Consider the following 18,179-nt stretch of genomic DNA (forward strand, 5'->3'; position numbering starts at 1 on the left):
GAACTTGCTGAGATGCATTAATTCCATGAAAATAATGGTGAAGTTTATTATTTACTATTTTAAGAAAATAACGAAAATGCTAATAATAACACTAACTTTAAACTAATTAACTTCTAAAAGAATACTAAATTCACTTAACTGAAAGGTATTGTTACATTTTTCTCTGCAAAATTTTCCTGGCTTTCGAATAAAAATAAAAAAAGGTACAATGAGTGCCATACTTTTTCAATAAGAGCTAGTATTAGTGAATATGAGATAAAAATATCCAAGTTCAATAACCCAAACACATGAAAACAAGACAAGATAGGTGTATCATGTCAAAGAATAAATTATACAACTTTTCAAGACTAACAATTTGAATTATGAAAATAGTGATGTTAACTAATAAGATTTTCGCGAAGTGAACGAAAAATCGATCAAAATTGTTAAATTTTAAATAAATTACTGTGAAAAGATTACTTAACCTAATTAGCTGAAACATTTGAGGACATTTTTCAGTGGAAAATTTTTTCACTTATCCAAAGAATCTAAAATATTTGAAATACAAAGTATATTTTTTGAGTTAGAGCTATTTTAAGACAACTAAGTTTTTAACATAAAAAGTTCAATAACTTAGTAACGGTTGAGATTTGATGGTATGTGTAGAACGATTTTTTGCTCCAAATATGACAGTAAATCACCCCTTGAGAGATTCTTACTCATGAACCAAACACCCTGTATAAATATTATGCGTATTATTAAATACCAATTTTTGATAACTTAGCACTTCACTGAACCTGAAATTATTATCAGAAGTCTATTTGGCTAAACAAGGTAATATTTTGCCTTAGATCCAATTCCCTCAAAATTCTCCATTCTATTTTGCCTAAACTTAATCCCGGCCCGGAGGGCCGTGTGTCATATCTCATTCGACTCAGCTCGTCGAGATCATCAAATGTGGGTATGTGTGTGTATGTATGTGTGTATGTATTTTCTAAACTCACTTTTCTCAGAATTGGCTGAACCAAATCGCTCAAACTTAGTTTTAAATGAACGGTGTAACGCTCCGACTTACGGTTCCTGAGTTACGGGTTTACGAGTGCGACCACACAGAAATTTTTGCCTTTCGCATAAAAAAATGATAAGCAATCACTCTAGAAATCGTCAACCAAATCCCGGAGAGCCAAAATTTTTTTTTTCGATTGACATAAGGCTTCTAAGTTTTAACAGGAGAGGTTTACACCCCCCTCCCCCTCACTGGTCACCACCAATTTACATTCCCCTTAGATCACCCCTCATTGCACCCCCCTCAGACCACCATTCCATCCATCACTCATACCCCTCCCCCTCTCAACCACATCATCTCTATACCACCGATATAACACAAGGATACCGAAGTAAGCTGGGTAGTGGTTCGTTCGTAGGTTTTTCACCCTGCTCCCACACCCACCCTCGCATGACAACATTAGTAAGCAGGAAGACAACATTGAACTAATGCTGATTAGGCTAAAAGAGAATATTTACTGTATCAAGTGTTTCACCGTCGACACGTAGCTCATCAGGTTCGTGGCTTGCGAACCATTGTGTGTAAGTGTAAAGTGCAGGGAAAGGTGGGGCAAATCGGACCTAGTAAATGGTTTTGGCTGTAAAATGCTCATTTTACATCGGATCAAGCCGTTTTATATGCCAAATTAAACGTTATACTTTCAATGTATAGCATTTTTTCCTGTCTTAAAAACATTTTGAGATACAAGCGTTTTACGAAAATGTTCATTTTTTCTGTTTTCAAAAATAGTGGGGTAAACCCGACCGCCTATGTTTTTGGTTGATTTAGTACAAATATTACCCAAATTTTATGGTTGTTCAATGATAAATCTATGAATGTTATGTTATTGAATTGTAACGTGAAGAAAATGGAATTCAATGTCAATTTTGGGATGTCAAAATCACGAGCAGTAGCACGTAAAGATATTCCCATTTGCATCGGGGCAATTGCTCGACGAATACTATATTCATCACGTTTTTGTGTTTTTCATTTGTAATTATGAACCATTGCGCAAAAAAAAATGATAAATAATAATAGTAAAAATATTTTTCAAATTGATAAATAAACATGTTCATAGCAAAAAGCGGTCGGATTTACCCCTCTATTTAGAGGTCGGATTTGCCCCACCGCGTTTTTTTTCATTATGATTCGATTAAAAAAAATATAAAAAAGTTGGAATAAAGTCATGTAAAACTTAAATCATAGAACATACATTTTTTATGCGATCACTTTAACGATCAGAAATATCCTAAACTCAATCATGCTCAAAAATCAAATCAAAAGTTGTAAAAACACACTTATTGTCGTTTGAGCATCTCAATGTAGACTAATAAAATACTGTCATGCCACCATTATGATTATTTTCGATGCTCTACACGACAACATTGATATTAGTTCACGTAGTGCTTCCGATTTTCGATAACAGAGGGGGTCGGGTTTACCCAACGGTCGGATTTGCCCCACCTTACTCTACTAAGAATGTATTAGATTTTTCCATAATTGAAACGAACATAACCAGTCATAGACTCATAGTTTAGAGAAATGAGAAAGGCACAATTGCACCACTAGGTGGATTAAAACTGGTTTTTTAACAGAGTTCTAACAGAGAAACCATAATATTTTATTACGCAAGCCGTAAAAAGAACCTAAAATGAGACGTTTTCAGAGCTGTAGAAAGAAATCAGGATGACAATGGACCAATGTTCCATGATTGGGCCGAACTTTAGCATGTTGGCAGGGTTCTTGTTCTTGGGCACAACCTAAACCTTGTGGGTGTCATACCACTACATGTCCTTTTTCCAGTAACGGCAGAATTCAAAATCTGGCCAAAATAGCGTGGAACAATCGTGTGGCTTCAGGAAAGATAGCAGACGTTTTTATGCACCTCTTCACGAAATTTCCCTTGTTGACGGGCTCGGTCGTAATAAAAAGGTCGCTTTTTAAACCACAGGCACAGAAAGTCTGCCAAACCAGATAATTCTGTGTGAATTTAGATAGTTTCATAAGCTTGAAAATATTCGCCACTATTTCTTCCGGTTGCCATTACGCTGGTGACAGTTGATTTGGTCACTTTTAGAGGCACCCGTAACTTGGCATGCATACCACAATAAATCTAAATACTGGTTGCAGTGGTTCGTCTCCAACAAAAAAAAAACTTGGCATGCAAGTAGTTCGGTTTCAGACTAGATGCGAGCAAAATTTTTCTATGTTGCTGCTCTTGCTTGGACAACACTTTTATCACTGAAGAGCAAATGGCAAAATAAAAAACTCGGTATCTTTCAGCACGCAGGCAAACGAGGGTTTTTCAAATTTATTGAATATCGTGCAAAGAAATGCGTCAAGTGTAAGTCGACCAAATTTTGATCGTAAAACCTTTCAAATATCGAAATTTTTAGTTGCTTTGAAAGTAACCGGTTTATCAATATTTTCATATTTATCCAGGTGTCGCTATTGTATGGATTTGGTCGGATCTTTGTCTGATTTCACCTAGAATTCGTTAAAGAAACAATACAATCGGCCAAGTCAGTGCGCTACAACATCGCCAACTTCTAAAAATATAACATCACATTTGTTCGATAGTGTAGCTGAATGTTTTTGGTTTCGGAGAAAACTTATTCAAGTGATATTTGCGAGTCATTCATTTATATATTTGGAACAATATTTTTGAAAAACTCCTATTTAAAACCTTGAACAAATTGTGAAAATAGTAGCCAAATAGAAATTTAATAAACTGAAAAACAAAAGAAACATTCATGGAGGTAGAATTTGAAGAGAGAAAAACAAAAAAGGAAAAAAACAGGAAAAATAAATAAATGGATATAATGGTACAAAACGAGAAAGCCAAGAAATGACATATAAAATAATGTAAAAACATTAATAATATGCAAACAGTCAAAAACCTACCAATATCCTAACATAGAAAAAAATTCGATGCAGAGAAACAACAGAAAATGGACAAAATTAAGATAATGGAAAAGTTAAAATTTAAAAGTATGTAAACAAAAATAAAGCAGATTAAACAATTGAAACAAGCAAATTAAAAAAATAGAAAATGTTGCAAAATGGTTAAAAGAGTGAAAAACGGGTAAACATACACATGAAAAAATATCATGAGCATTGAAAACAGGCAAAATGGCAAAAGGAAGAAAGATTAAACAACATAAAATATAAAAAAGAGACTACAAAAAAGCTAACGAACATACAAATAAACGAAATGGGTCCACTGAGCTAGTCGTAAAAATAACAATAATACAACATGATTGAAATATAAAAATTAGCAGTGAAATAAAAAATGAAAGAAATGAAAACAGGAAAATGAGAAAATGTTAAAAATGTTTCAAAACAGGCGAAAAAATGAAGAACAAGGATGGAATCAGCATAAGCATAAGCATAAGCATAAGCATAAGCATAAGCATAAGCATAAGCATAAGCATAAGCATAAGCATAAGCATAAGCATAAGCATAAGCATAAGCATAAGCATAAGCATAAGCATAAGCATAAGCATAAGCATAAGCATAAGCATAAGCATAAGCATAAGCATAAGCATAAGCATAAGCATAAGCATAAGCATAAGCATAAGCATAAGCATAAGCATAAGCATAAGCATAAGCATAAGCATAAGCATAAGCATAAGCATAAGCATAAGCATAAGCATAAGCATAAGCATAAGCATAAGCATAAGCATAAGCATAAGCATAAGCATAAGCATAAGCACAAGCATAAGCATAAGCATAAGCATAAGAGATCGCCAGTGGTTGCTACTCCGTTATTGACCAGAACCAACTAAAATTGCGAAATATTCATTGGAACAACATGTTTGGGAATAACACGGTGAGCCACATTGCACAATCTATATTAATCCCTGCATGCTGATCAATACCGACGCCGGCCACGTCCAAATTCAGAAATGGAAGGAATGTTAGTCCGATACATGTCGCTGCTAGAGACCGAGGAATCCTCTGCATCTCCACATGTATCACGGGAAGGGGAGATTTGTTAGTAAGTGTGTTAGTAGCGTTATCATGTAAAAATTGCTCTGAGCAGCCGGCTGGCGAGAATTTGGGAAATTTATCATATGTTGTTTTAATGCGATTGGTCAAATGAGCAACTTGAACTCCGGATAGCCGACTATAATGAGTTTTGCTTATTGTTATCGGACCCAACTGGTCCGCGCGCACCTCATCTGCTGCTACCTTGGTCCGCACTCTGCAAGCAAATCCACAAGCAAACAAACTGGGGTCATGGCAGGTATAGACACCTGTCAAGTGTCACTTCAGCAGGTATAGACTGTAGAGACAGCTGTCAAATGTCACTTCGGTGAGTAGAAAAAACTGCATATACAAACCTGTAAGATACGATAAAACGTGTGTGCCCAAACCTACTTTATCCCGCTAATTAGAGCATTAAGAAAAGTGTTAGGCCGTTCTGTATTTCATCTACTAAAGTGCGCAACGTGAGTAGATATTAGGGTGTCCCAAAATGACATCATGTTAAAAAAGTCATCGGGCTCACTTCTTAAATGATAGGTTAGGGTATTACGACCACTTTCTTCTTCGGAGTGAGTTTGCTAAAACGCTTCCTACTGGTGGCGACTTTTGATTTTTTGAAAAATGGGCCGATTTTGGATAAAATTTTAAATTTATGCCTGTTGAAGTGGTCCTGAACTGTCTTAGATTTTTTTCAGCATTTTTTTATTTTTCTGGAGATCCAAACGGAGAAGTTTGGTTAGTTAGTTTGTACAAATTTGGAATTATAAGAGCGGCAGGGCCATTAAAACTTAGTAAAAAGTGAAATTTTTGGTGCTTTTCAATATTTTTTCTTCAAAACTGGGTATCTACAAAATTTTAAAAGTACAGAAAACACTTTATATAGTTGAGCTAAATTCAGGGGCGTAATTTTGCTGAAGAAAGTGTATAGCTACGGCCAATGGGGTATAAGTTATTTACGTTTTTGTTAAATAACATTGAGTTGAGCAATTAATAAACTACCGAATTTCTTCCTAAAACCTATCAAATGTTAAAATACTTACCTAACCATATCTAACAGGATATCTGGAAGCCATCCTGCGAACGGGATCTCGCTAAAACTTACCTTAAAGTGAGATACTAACCATACATTGCTGTTTATACTTACCCAGAGTATCAATACGATACGAAGAACAGGTTGAACGACTAAACGTAAGTGATCTCATACAACTCCATTATTGAAACCTAAATTTACTATTTTATATTATTGCATATAAAAACATTATTTAAAATTTATATTTAACATACTATTAAGTCAAAATTTATTACCCTATACAGGAAAATTATAATCGCCCTATCAGTACGTCGGTCGTTTTACTATCGGAGATTTATAATATCGGAATAACCCATTCATGCACGTTGACCGAAATTGTCAACACTTATATCTTAATAAAGCGATCGTTCAATTGAAGACCAAGGATAGAATAAATACATAAAAATAAAATAGCTATGAAAAATCAAAAATTAAGAAAAATTATTGTTTTTAAATGATCTCATTTAGAATTGAATAAATGCAATGGAATAATAGAAATAGAAATAAATGGGAACAATTGGACTGAATAGCAATAGAATTAGAACAAATGAGAGAAACCTAGAATGAAAAATATGGATAAGGGCGGATATATAAATACTAAAAATGGTTTAATGAAAAATATGAAAAAATGCAATAAATAATAGAAAACAAGAGCCAAATTAACTTAATAAATTTAATTAAATGAACTAACGCATGAAAAAGAAACAAATGAAACGAAAGATAAAATGCAAGATATGAAAAAAACATGAAACGATGAAAATAATTGAGAAAATGAGACACACACAAATTTGAAAAAAGAAGCAAAAATGGTAAAAATAGAAAAGGAAAGAAAAAAGATTGAAAACAATAGAAACTCCAGATTATATGAAGAATGTAGAATTTCTCCGACGAAATGCCAAAAAATGGAAAAATTTATTTAAATTGAGAAAGTGAAAAATGAAAAAACCTTCGGGTTCTCGTATTTAAATACAAATTTCCACGTAAAATTAGTATGAATCATATTATTTGTTGATTTTCATGTTCTTTCTTGTTTTGTGGTGTTATTCAGAATTCGTTTCTCACCAGTTGAGCACAGCTAAGTTTTCTTCTACCTTCTAATAATTCTTTTATGATTCATTTAGCAATTGCGATGGATTGAAAGAAGTAGAAATAGAAGTCACAGAAATCGCAATTGGACAAATGATTTTATTTTAACCGTATAGCTCAAGCCTAAAAATAAACAATGTTTTTTGAAACCTATTCATAAATTGCAAATATTCGAATTATTTAGTAAAATACGAATCAAAAATCAATTTCGAGGGCCCGGAACTCAAAAACACTTAAGAATTTTTTTAAAAAGTCGGTCAAAATCCATAAGACAACTATAGTAAAGCATGAAATTGAAAATAAATTTCAGTCTTTTAATAAACAAATTACAAAAAAATATCTTATGTCTTTTTGCCCACTGCGCGTTAAAATCGTTTTTGAGTTCTAAGTTTTCTTTTGATTAGTCCTTAGTGCAAAATAAACTTTATGATATAATTTTCGATTAACTTGATGATAGAAATTGAAGGAAATAAATACCAATATTGAATCTCTAATTGAATTTTCAAATAAATTGTTATTGAAGAAACATTTGGCAGAATCATTACTTCTGTACAAAGCCCAGGCCCCCTCCACAACTCCTGCCCGGGGGGAAACACTCCGTCCCCCTCACCTCTCGGCGGACCTGCCATCAACTCATCCCATGCCTCCGTGGAAGCACGGAGAGATGAACTTCCATTTGACGCAGTTTTTATCCGGTCACGTATACTTTCGGAAATAATTGCATCGGTTTGGACATGCTTCACTACCCCTTTCCTGAAGTGTGTGAATGTGCAAGAGACACCGAAACAGGTGGTCTACGAATACTCTAGGCTCGAAAAAGTTCGTAGGGGTATTGCCTGGTGTGACAGTTGAGAATACCCTAGTAACAATTCAGGTGTTATGGTAGTTTTATAGAAACTTAGATTGCACTTGTAGCGTACTATAAAACTTCAATTGTTACTTGGGTATCGTCGAAGAGATGAGCCACGAGCGTCATCGGGTAAAAAGCGGCTTCGGGTCGTCGGGGCGCCAGTGAACCGGACGTCAGGCTTCACAGGAATCGCCGGACCGACCTCAACACCCTTTTGGGTAGCTCGTGCGTAGACTAGATCTAGTTTGTTAGCCGGGGATTAGAGCGAGTAGACCGCGTCGAACAGCTAGCAGTGGATCGTTGGAGCGTCAGTGAACCCTGAATCCCTGGGCAGACCTCAGCACCTACTGGCTGGCCCATTGACCTGATCGGGACAAAGCGGGGAACTAAATGGCTCACGGAAACGACCATTGGTATCGGGAAAAATTTACGGCTCGGTTTCGGGAGTATCTCTCTCGCCGGGAAATTCTCAGTCGGAGTAGGCTAGGTCCACCGACGAGTAGTTCGCGAACACTGGCGGCTCCAGGGAGGGGCACGTGCCCCCTCTATTCGACCAGAAGCAGTTTTGGTAAAAAGATATTGGCATTTTCCTACTTCAACATGCTAATATTTTTGAAGTGATCGACAAGGGGATCAGTTTGTTTTGTTCTTTGGAACACTTTTTAAACTAAGTAAAACACAATTAATTAAATTTGGTAACAAAGATAATTTTGCATTTTTGTTAGTAACAAGCAAAGTATAGTTTCTACTAGTGTTGTGCTACCGGTAATACCGGTATCGAAAATCCGGGAATCCCGACCCTGTTGCCCATCTGAAGGACGCCATGGCATGTCTCGCGCGCGTCACGTTTCTATAGAATTTAGCTTAGAGTTAAAACTTGACGAGAATTAAAATGCCATCGCCTCTAGAAATCAATTCGGTGATAACTGAAGCTAAATGACACACACATCAGTAGAATGACGCAGTATAAGTAAAGACAATGGTTACACTGGGCGTAAAAGACGCCTTCAACAGTGCTAGCTGGGCTACAATCGCCGATTCGCTGCACAGACTGAGAGTTCCCGAGTTCTCCCCTCTGTAGGATTCTGAGGAGCTATTTTCAGAACCGGCAACTGATCTACGAAACTGCCACCGGAAAAAGAAGTATAGCCGTGACAGCGGGCGTTCCGCTGATGCTGAGCCTCTCCAGAGGCGTGAAGACTTGATGCTCCTAGTGATCGGCGAATCACTGGAGGAAGTAGAAATACCCTCAACAAAGGCGATAGATGTTGTGGAAGACTGTATGCGCGAGAAGAAGCTGGCGCCTCACAACAAACCTGAGATGGTTTTGATAAGCAACCGAAAGGCAGTGCAGCAGGCGAGAATTTCGGTCGGAAAGTGTATTATCAACTCAAAGCAGGAAGTTAGACAACTGAGAGTAATGGTAGACGATCGGCTACGCTTTAATAACCATATCGACCACGCTTGCGGGGGCGGGCCTAAAAGTGATCTCGGCTATATCTCGGAACACATATCGGCTCAACAGCACGTTTTGGCTGATGGCCATACGGATGGCTGGCGGATATCGAACTTTCTCGTCAGAGGCAGTCTACGTGATAGCTGAAACGATTCCCTTAAACCTTCTACTCGAAGAAGATAGCGAGTGTTGTAGTGATCGAGGCACGAGAGGAGTCCGTTAACAAACCCGAGCTGATACCTTGAGCAAGTGGTAACATTAGTGGGATAACGTGGATTGACCCATCGACTAATTCCATGCCTGTCGGTTTGGGTGAACAGAGCGCACGGAGAAGGAAACTTCCACATGCCATAGTTCTTGTCTGGGCATGGCTTTTTTAAAAACTATCTGAATAGGTTCGGCCACGCGACATCACCGTTATGCATCGCGTGTGGTGATGTAGAATAAACAATTGAGCACATGGTCTTCGAATGCCCGTGATTCGAGCACGAGCAAAACGAAATGAGAACCATGGTCGGTGAGGACGTTAACATAAACAATATTGCCCAAAGAATGTGCGCGAGCAAACAAAAATTGGACGCGATGAACAGAAAAGTTCATAAGATCATGTCAGAGTTGCAACGAAGAAGGCGAGGGGAGCAACGACCAGCAAAGTAGCAGTATACGGCTTCAAACCGTCGAGGCACCGATAAACCGGAAGTTACACTCCAACCGGAATCACCGGACCGACCTTGGCACTCGATTAGTCAGTCTGCTGAAGTAGACCAACAAGTGCAATCGGAGTAGACTGGATCCTTCCCCCGGATTCGCAGGACTGACCTGGGCATCTAACCGACCAGCATCGTGATAACGGTTACGAGTGAACATTCGACGTCGGGAAATTTCTACGTTGGAGTAGGCTACACACGCCGGAGACTAGTTCAAATAGATCGTGAAGTAGTACTGGCAAATAGCCGTCAGGGCGCCTGTGAACTGGAAATCAACTCTTCGCCCGGAATCACAGGACCGACATCGTCATCTGCCCGGGTAGCATCGGTTTCAGAAGATCTTCCACTGTCGGGGAACTCTTCGTCGAAGTAGGAAAGATCCACCGTCGGGGATTATTCCGAGTAGTCCGTAGCGAATGGCCAGCTTGAATCGTCGGAGCACCAGTGAACCGGACGCAATCCTCCATCCGGAATCGCCGGACAGACCTCGACATTCTACCGGACTACATCGAAGCAAGAATAACGCGTGCGTCAACGGTTGCCTTCTCAAAGACGGAGTCGCCACACAGTTCAATGTTCAGTTTTTTCGCCTCAATGGCATATATTTTTAACGAATAAACCAAACATCAATTGTCCTAAGTGACTTCCTTGTGTGAAACCTATAGGCATTTCAGATAAAATTGAGCCTGAGCTACCAGACCTTCAAAGATTGTGTTAAGATATTGGATTTCAATCAATGTCAACGAGTGAGAAATAACGCTTCTCAACAGACTGACCTTCATTGAATGTGGTTGAATCTCAACTTGTACTTGGACTTGTGCTAGTCGGTCTTTGGTTGCTTTTACGGATATCTGCTTTTCATGGAACGAGAGATTCGTCTGAATCAGTGCAATGCAAGGGATGTCAATTTAAAGGATGACTTCGGCCGAATAGGCATCAATTGACTGACTAGGACTTTATTTGTTTGAAAAATGGTAACTAGATCGTCGTATTTCTTCTCAGTTAGCAAATCAGGAGTCACACTAGGAAGTAATATGGGTACTAGAGTGGGAAACGGTTATATGAAAAAAAAATAAAATTTTGCTCCGAGTAACTTTTTGGGTCCCATTTAGCTGCTAGAACAACTCTGCAAATTTTGAGTTATACAAGTGTAAACTATACTTTCCACCCACCGCTCGCGTATGGCAGATGCAGCTATTCAAACAGGGTTGCTATGATTAATAATAAAATCCGCTTGTTTTCAAGTCATGCTGCTTCTATAGTTAATAACTTTTCTCTGCGAATTTTCATAAACTTACAATGTTCCACGAATGTGTTCAGTAGAAGAATACCTTTAGAAATATATAGTGTTCTCATTAATTGATTGATGATGTGATTTTTTAAGAATTTATTTTCAATGTTAACCGATTTTCCATACAAACTTTCATATACACTTTGATATTTTTGGAGGGTCCGCAGACAAAACCGATCGGTACCAAAATTTGCACAGGTACTAAGGTCCATAAATGGAATCAGTAGAGCCAGGTGTAGCTAAAAGTCAAAAATTGAACCAGTCTACTGGACAACCAACAGCAGTGATGCTAGAAAAAATGAATAATTTATCAATCGTCAGATCATCAATCGGTTTCTGCTTAATAACTTTTTTCTTAAGCGTTAGATCGTTTCGTGGCCTTAGAGACTTTGTTTCTTTGTTAAATTTCCTGTGAAAACCACATATTGATTTATTTTTTGGAAGCAATGGGTGACTTCTGGAGGAATTGTTTTGTGAAAGTTAACTTTCCCATACTAAATTTCATGTAAACTTCAAACAGTGGGCGCAAAAAGATAGTCTCAGGGATCGAGCTAAGAGTTGTTCTAGGACCCAAATGGTACCTAAAAATTTGCTCGGAGCTGGAATCGAATTTTTGTCCCACCCTAATGGGTACATTACTGTAGACGCTGTTATTCAAGGATGAAGAATTTCTATATGGTGCTGGGTCCGCAAACTTGCCCTATGACATCAAACAGAATTTCAATTTGTATAATCAGTGAAAATAAATTGAAAATTCGGTTGCGTAAAATTGGACTTGACTAGCTGGAAAACAAAAACATTTACCACGTGTTGTTTATGTTAACAAAATAATAGCGAAATGGAATATAGTAGAGAAAAAAGAATAGTGATTGCATTCAAGGATGATGTAATTTGACTAACTATTCGGCAATCTGTAAATAAAAACCGTGTTTAGAAATAAGTTTCCAAAACTCGACACTATTTTATCAGAAAGGTGTGCCCCCCCCCCCCCCCCCCCCTTCGCTAGCCGCCTATGTTCCCGAACATGTCGGGAGCTCAACGAGTAATGGTACGAGAAGGGAGTTGCGGTGCAGAATGGCACCAGGGCACAGTGGCGGATTTGCCTAAAAACCTGGCCAAAAGTCTAAAATTGCATGATAGTACTTTGGGTTTTAGTACATATATAGTCTTTCAGATGATGCTGCCGCATACTATTTTAAGTGAAACACTCCAAAATTTCCATTTTTGAGGTGTTGACACATCCAAACAGTTTGAACCATCGCGTTTTGCTCATATTTTTTATCGAGCGCTCGAAATATCAGTATTATTCAAGTGTAGCTGGATTTTCATAAAATCACCGGTTTCGAATTTGGAATAATGGAAAGTTATGCTGACGGTATGTACTTTATTTATATGTATTGATGTCAAAAGATATTATTTTGTATGTTTATAGAAAATGTCAATACCTTTCACATTTTTGTAGCAGACGGTTTCAACACACATTTTTGCTAAATTATTGAAATACTTTTTATGCCCACTATGTTTCAAGGCGATTTATGTTCCTTGAACGATTCGCCATTTGAAAAATTCCACGAAGATCCGTCCGAAAATCTTTAAAATCGTGACCGACCATCTTAGATTCCAATGAAACTTTACACGTTTCACCGTCATGTAAGACTAAATATTTTCCACAGGTAATAAGATTATTTTGACTCAAGGGCAACTTTTCAAAAGGGCGTAAACGTTTCTACGTGCATGAATTTCAATTTTTTGTTCGATTGCTGTATTTTATACAGCAAACCTATCTGAGAACGAGTTACAGGTAATGAATACTTCTGTCTGAAAAAAATATACACTGAAAACAATGTTGTGTCATTTTTCAAAAAAACAAAAATTTATGATAAAAATTTAAATTGCGAAAAAACCCATTTTTTAAAATTTTTTATATTTTGTTACCAAAAACCTAAAGAGAAAAGAAACATTTTGAATGTGATTGCATGATGGAGAAAAAATCGGTACAAAAGTTTTCCTAACAATAACTTCGTACATGTTTTTAAATTTCATACTAATAGACATATAAAATTGTAATTCTATTACAGAATATAGTTCTAAGTACCATTTGAAATCAAAATGCATTTAACAAAAATCTTCCAAAATGCTTTCATGTAACTTTCAAATGGTTTATTTACAATATCGCCTTGATGTCAAAGAGAAAGTTGCACGAAAGTTTACGGGCCTTTTGAAAAACCTATTATTGTTGATGGAGAAACGCGACTAACTTATGAAAAGGTCGTAATAAAAACAAAATAATTGCGTTGTTAAAACAAAAGTTAAAATATCTCGAGAGCTACTACATTTTAGAAATTTTTTGTTAAGAGCATTTCGATTTCAAATTCAAATTTCAAAATTCAAAAAGGAAATTGTATTTTTGACTGCAAATAGTAAGAATTATAAAAAAATGTCAAAAGTTGTTGTTAGGAAAACTTTTTTATTGAAAGCTTCTCCAGGATCCAAATACACTAAAAAAGTTTCTTTTACGTCTTTAAAACGATAAACATTAAATTTTTGACATTTTTTGATGGGGTAACGCGAATAACTTTTAAAAAGAGCATAATTACACGAATTAATTGTTTTTGAAGGAGCAAAATTTCAAATATCTCGAAAACTATCGCATTTTGGAATATTTTTGTAAAATGCATTTTGATTTTAAATGGTGCTTAGAATTATATTCTGTAATAGAATTACAATTTTGTATGTCTATTAGTATGAAATTTAAAAACATGTTCGAAGTTATTGTTATCACATTCAAAATGTTTCTTTTCTCTTTAGGTATAAAAAAATTAAAAAAATGGGTTTTTTCGCAATTTAAATTTTTATCATAAATTTTTGTTTTTTTTTTTTTGAAAAATGACACAACATTTTTTTCAGTGTATATTTTTTTCAGACAGAAGTATTCATTCCCTGTAACTTGTTCTCAGATAGTTTTGCTGTATAAAATACAGTAATCGAACAAAAAAAATTGAAATTCATAACGTAGAAACGTTTACGCCCTTTTGAAAAGTGGCTCTTCAGTCAAAATAATCTTATTACCTGTGGAAAATATTTAGTCTTGCATGACGGTGAAACGTTTATAGTTTCATCGGAATCTAAGATGGTCGGTCACGATTTTAAAGATTTTCGGACGGATCTTCGTGGAATTCCTAAGGGAGTTGCGGGGCAGAATGACACCAGCAGGGAGCCGAAAGGCTCGGTAAATTAGACAATCTGAAACTGCCACCCAGATTGTCTTCATAGGGGAAGAACACTAAGTCTCGGCCCACAGTTTTTTTGCTTAGGGTCTTTTGAATGATTTTCGGCTCTCTGAAAAATTAAAAGGAAAAAAAAACAAAAACAACTTGCATACGCACAGACTTTTTACGATCTCGGTGCACTGCATCTCGGTGAACTGAATCGAATGGTATACGAATCTCCCTCCGGGCCTCAGTTAAACATTATATTTTTGAAGTGATTTCATAGCCTTTCTATGTATGAGAAAGGTAAAACCGCTTAAGTGCACTTCATTTGTTCTTGTTTTCGCTGCTTTCCGATTCCTTTTATAGTGACCAGTCTTCTGAACATGCTGTCATTGAAAAAACCAACCGACCTGTGTGACCTTCAATAACAAACAAATGCAATCAAATATACATTAACCGACCCATTTTTTCATCTCGTTTAAAAAAATAATTTCACCCATAAAAATATAATGCTTTTTATTAGTCGTAAAACAAACATTTCGGGGCAAAATTTGCCAACTAATTGAAACTGAACGTAGATAAATTTACAACCCGCCATTATTCAAATACAACCGTTCAATAAAATAATAACACTCGGTCCCAACTGGCACCGAGCGCTCCGGAAGACATAAATTATTAACAGCTCATTAACCATCAAATACTGCCCCGAAGCTACTCCAATAGAAAGCCCCCCATTCCGAGCGGTAGGGATATTAGCTTTAAGCTTCCGACTGGCATCCGATAACACTGCAGGTTTGTATGTATGTATGTATGTTCTGTTTGTGTTAGGATAGGCTTGATTCCCCCCCCCCCCCCCCCCTGAGCTGCTTCTAAGCTCAGCTGCTGTCTAGCTCATCTGCGGTGAAAGCTCTCATGAAGAGATTTTAATTAGGACAAGTGTTCGCCTCTTTATGGAAACCGAAAATGCAGTAAAAAAAGCAATTCCCCTCGCGCACGTACGCAACGCAACACGTGTACACGGGGAGAGCTCGCACATAATGAGTAAACAGGAGGAACAACTTTTTTGTTGTTTTTTGATACTAAACATTTTACGGCAGTTTGGTTCCCGGATCCGCCGTTACTACTGCTACAGCCCAGCACAGAAACCGGTAGAATCATCCCGCACTGATGGTTGAGCGGTTGGTTGAGCGGGGCAGGCTCACTGCTGCCTTCTGGGTTATGGCATTGGGGGTCATTATGGGAGGGTGATGTTATTGTTAGGGAAGCGAAACCACTGTGTACGGAATGTGTTATAACCGGGGTTTTCACATGTGTTTCGCTTGTTATTGGCTGTCTACTGATATTTTCACCGAGCGATGTGATAATCATAAAAAATAAGAGAAGGCTGTATAAGCTGAGTGGGAACAAGTAAAATCAATTTGTCGGTCAAGTTGGGTAATAAAGATAGAAATATATGACTGAAAGATTTTTATGGCGTAGATTGGGTTAGATCATTTCCGCTCGTAGGGATTCCTATTCCTTTAATTCGGTCAAACACAAAATCGTACTTGAAACCGCTTAAATTGCCATGCTGCTGCAAAATCTTTCACCATCGTTTAGAATGCGGGTTCTGATAATTAAGTTACTTCAGTGATCATTGAATTGGAAAATTTTCGTCATTCTGGCGCTATTCCGATGTACGATAGTTAGTTGCATTATCACAGTTTGAAACTAGTTTTCGATGCGTTAGTGCTCCGACCGGTCCCTACTTTTCTATCCGTTGAAAGTTTCAAGCATTCTTCACCGAGGCGGAAAGAACTCCCAATGCAACCGAGAGCACTTAAGTTGGCGCACTTTTTCTGCACTGTTACCAATGCCGCCGGGGAAAATCCAAAACTTTACGCTGCTACAGACGAAATAATTTATGACGTAGTTTTCATCGCTGCCGGGTGTTTTCAACTGCCTTTTTTCTCTTATTTTGAATGCTCATACTTTTCGGCTTTGCCATAACTTACGGTTGGAGTAAAATCGGTCAAAAAAGTTAGGCTTTGTGCAGAGAGAAGTTCGAAATAAACTTATTTTATTTTCAGTAGAAAACCAGGCGCCTCCACCGAAGCAGCCTCGCAGTAGGCGCGTGGTCGATGCCAGCCAAAACCATCCAAATTCCGAATAAAAATTCTATCGTCGCGTCGCTTGAAGCGACGGCATGGAAACACAGTTTCGAAAAGTCAATAAAAAAATATCGTTCAGAGACAATCAAAGTCAATATAATAACTTTGCATTGCATTCTTTCCTGCCTCGTCGGATTCACTTCACTTTTTTATTCGAATATGTATACCAATCGAGCTCCGCCGAGAACTGCTATCGGGAAACGTTTACACGATAAAACATTTGTTTTAGTGCAGCCGAGAGCGAAAAGTTGTGACAAACAGAAAACTTTCTCTTACCGCTACGGATCGTAGCCGGTTGGTTGAAAGCGCACAAAATCGATGATGACTTTGACGGGATTTTTCCGAATGTTGTTTGCTCATTCGTACTTCACAGAGAGCTCCAGATCCGGTTGTCGTTGTCGGCTATATTTGCGTAGCGCTGGTTTCTCGGTAAATAGAATTTAGTTGAATTTCTACTGCTCCTTTCTACCGAAGCTAAATCCCGACGATGATGTCGATTTGTTTCGATTAGCGCCCAACCAATATGCAGGGCGCGGGAGAAAGACTGCCAAGGGCAACGGAAGCAACGATACGAGGAGGAAAATCTACATTTTGTTTGCTGCACTCCGGATGTCATGCTTTGGAATGCAAAATAGTCGAGTCGTTTTTTTTCTTTTGCGCCGCAGATGACGGTTCGAAATCTGACTGTAAAATATGCAAGGGGATTCGGATGGAACAGATTTAGGTTCCCACTTCGAGAGCGACCGTTGGTATGATACCATTTCATCAAGGGGATTAGACGAATCAAGGGATTTCAGTTTTCGGCAGTCAATTGAGGTACAAACTAGTTGTCAAGTTTTTGATCTGTGTGAATTTAGTTAAGTGAAGCGGATTTTTCGCGCTTTGAGCTTTCTCTGAACTAGTTGGTACTTTCGTGGACTTGTTAGGATATCTCTGAAGTTCTTAGAGGTCACTATAAATCGTGAATATTTTGGCGTTGCATAGTGATTTCCCGTTGTCCGTTTAAGCTATCTAAATTCGTAGGATATACCAGGAACTGCCAGAGGTTCTCAAGGTTAATGAATATCGATGAAATTGTTCAGACTTGTACAGTGGTTACGAAGTGCGGAGAACTTGACTTGCAGATTTTTCTGATGTTTAATGGGCTACCCTGAAATTTCTACAAAGGGCCATTGGTGAACTTTTCTGATAATCGTTAGATTTATTGAGTTTTTTATAACCTTATTGAAGTTCATAGTAATTCGGTTGAAACATATAGGATTTTCCAAAATTTGAAGATATTGCATTAAGCTATTCTTCATCTTACAAGTTAATAGAATAGTCTTGAAATTGATTTCCACTAAG

The sequence above is a fragment of the Topomyia yanbarensis genome, chromosome 3 (genome assembly GCF_030247195.1).
Source record: "Topomyia yanbarensis strain Yona2022 chromosome 3, ASM3024719v1, whole genome shotgun sequence".
NCBI classification, from domain to species: Eukaryota; Metazoa; Arthropoda; class Insecta; order Diptera; family Culicidae; genus Topomyia; species Topomyia yanbarensis.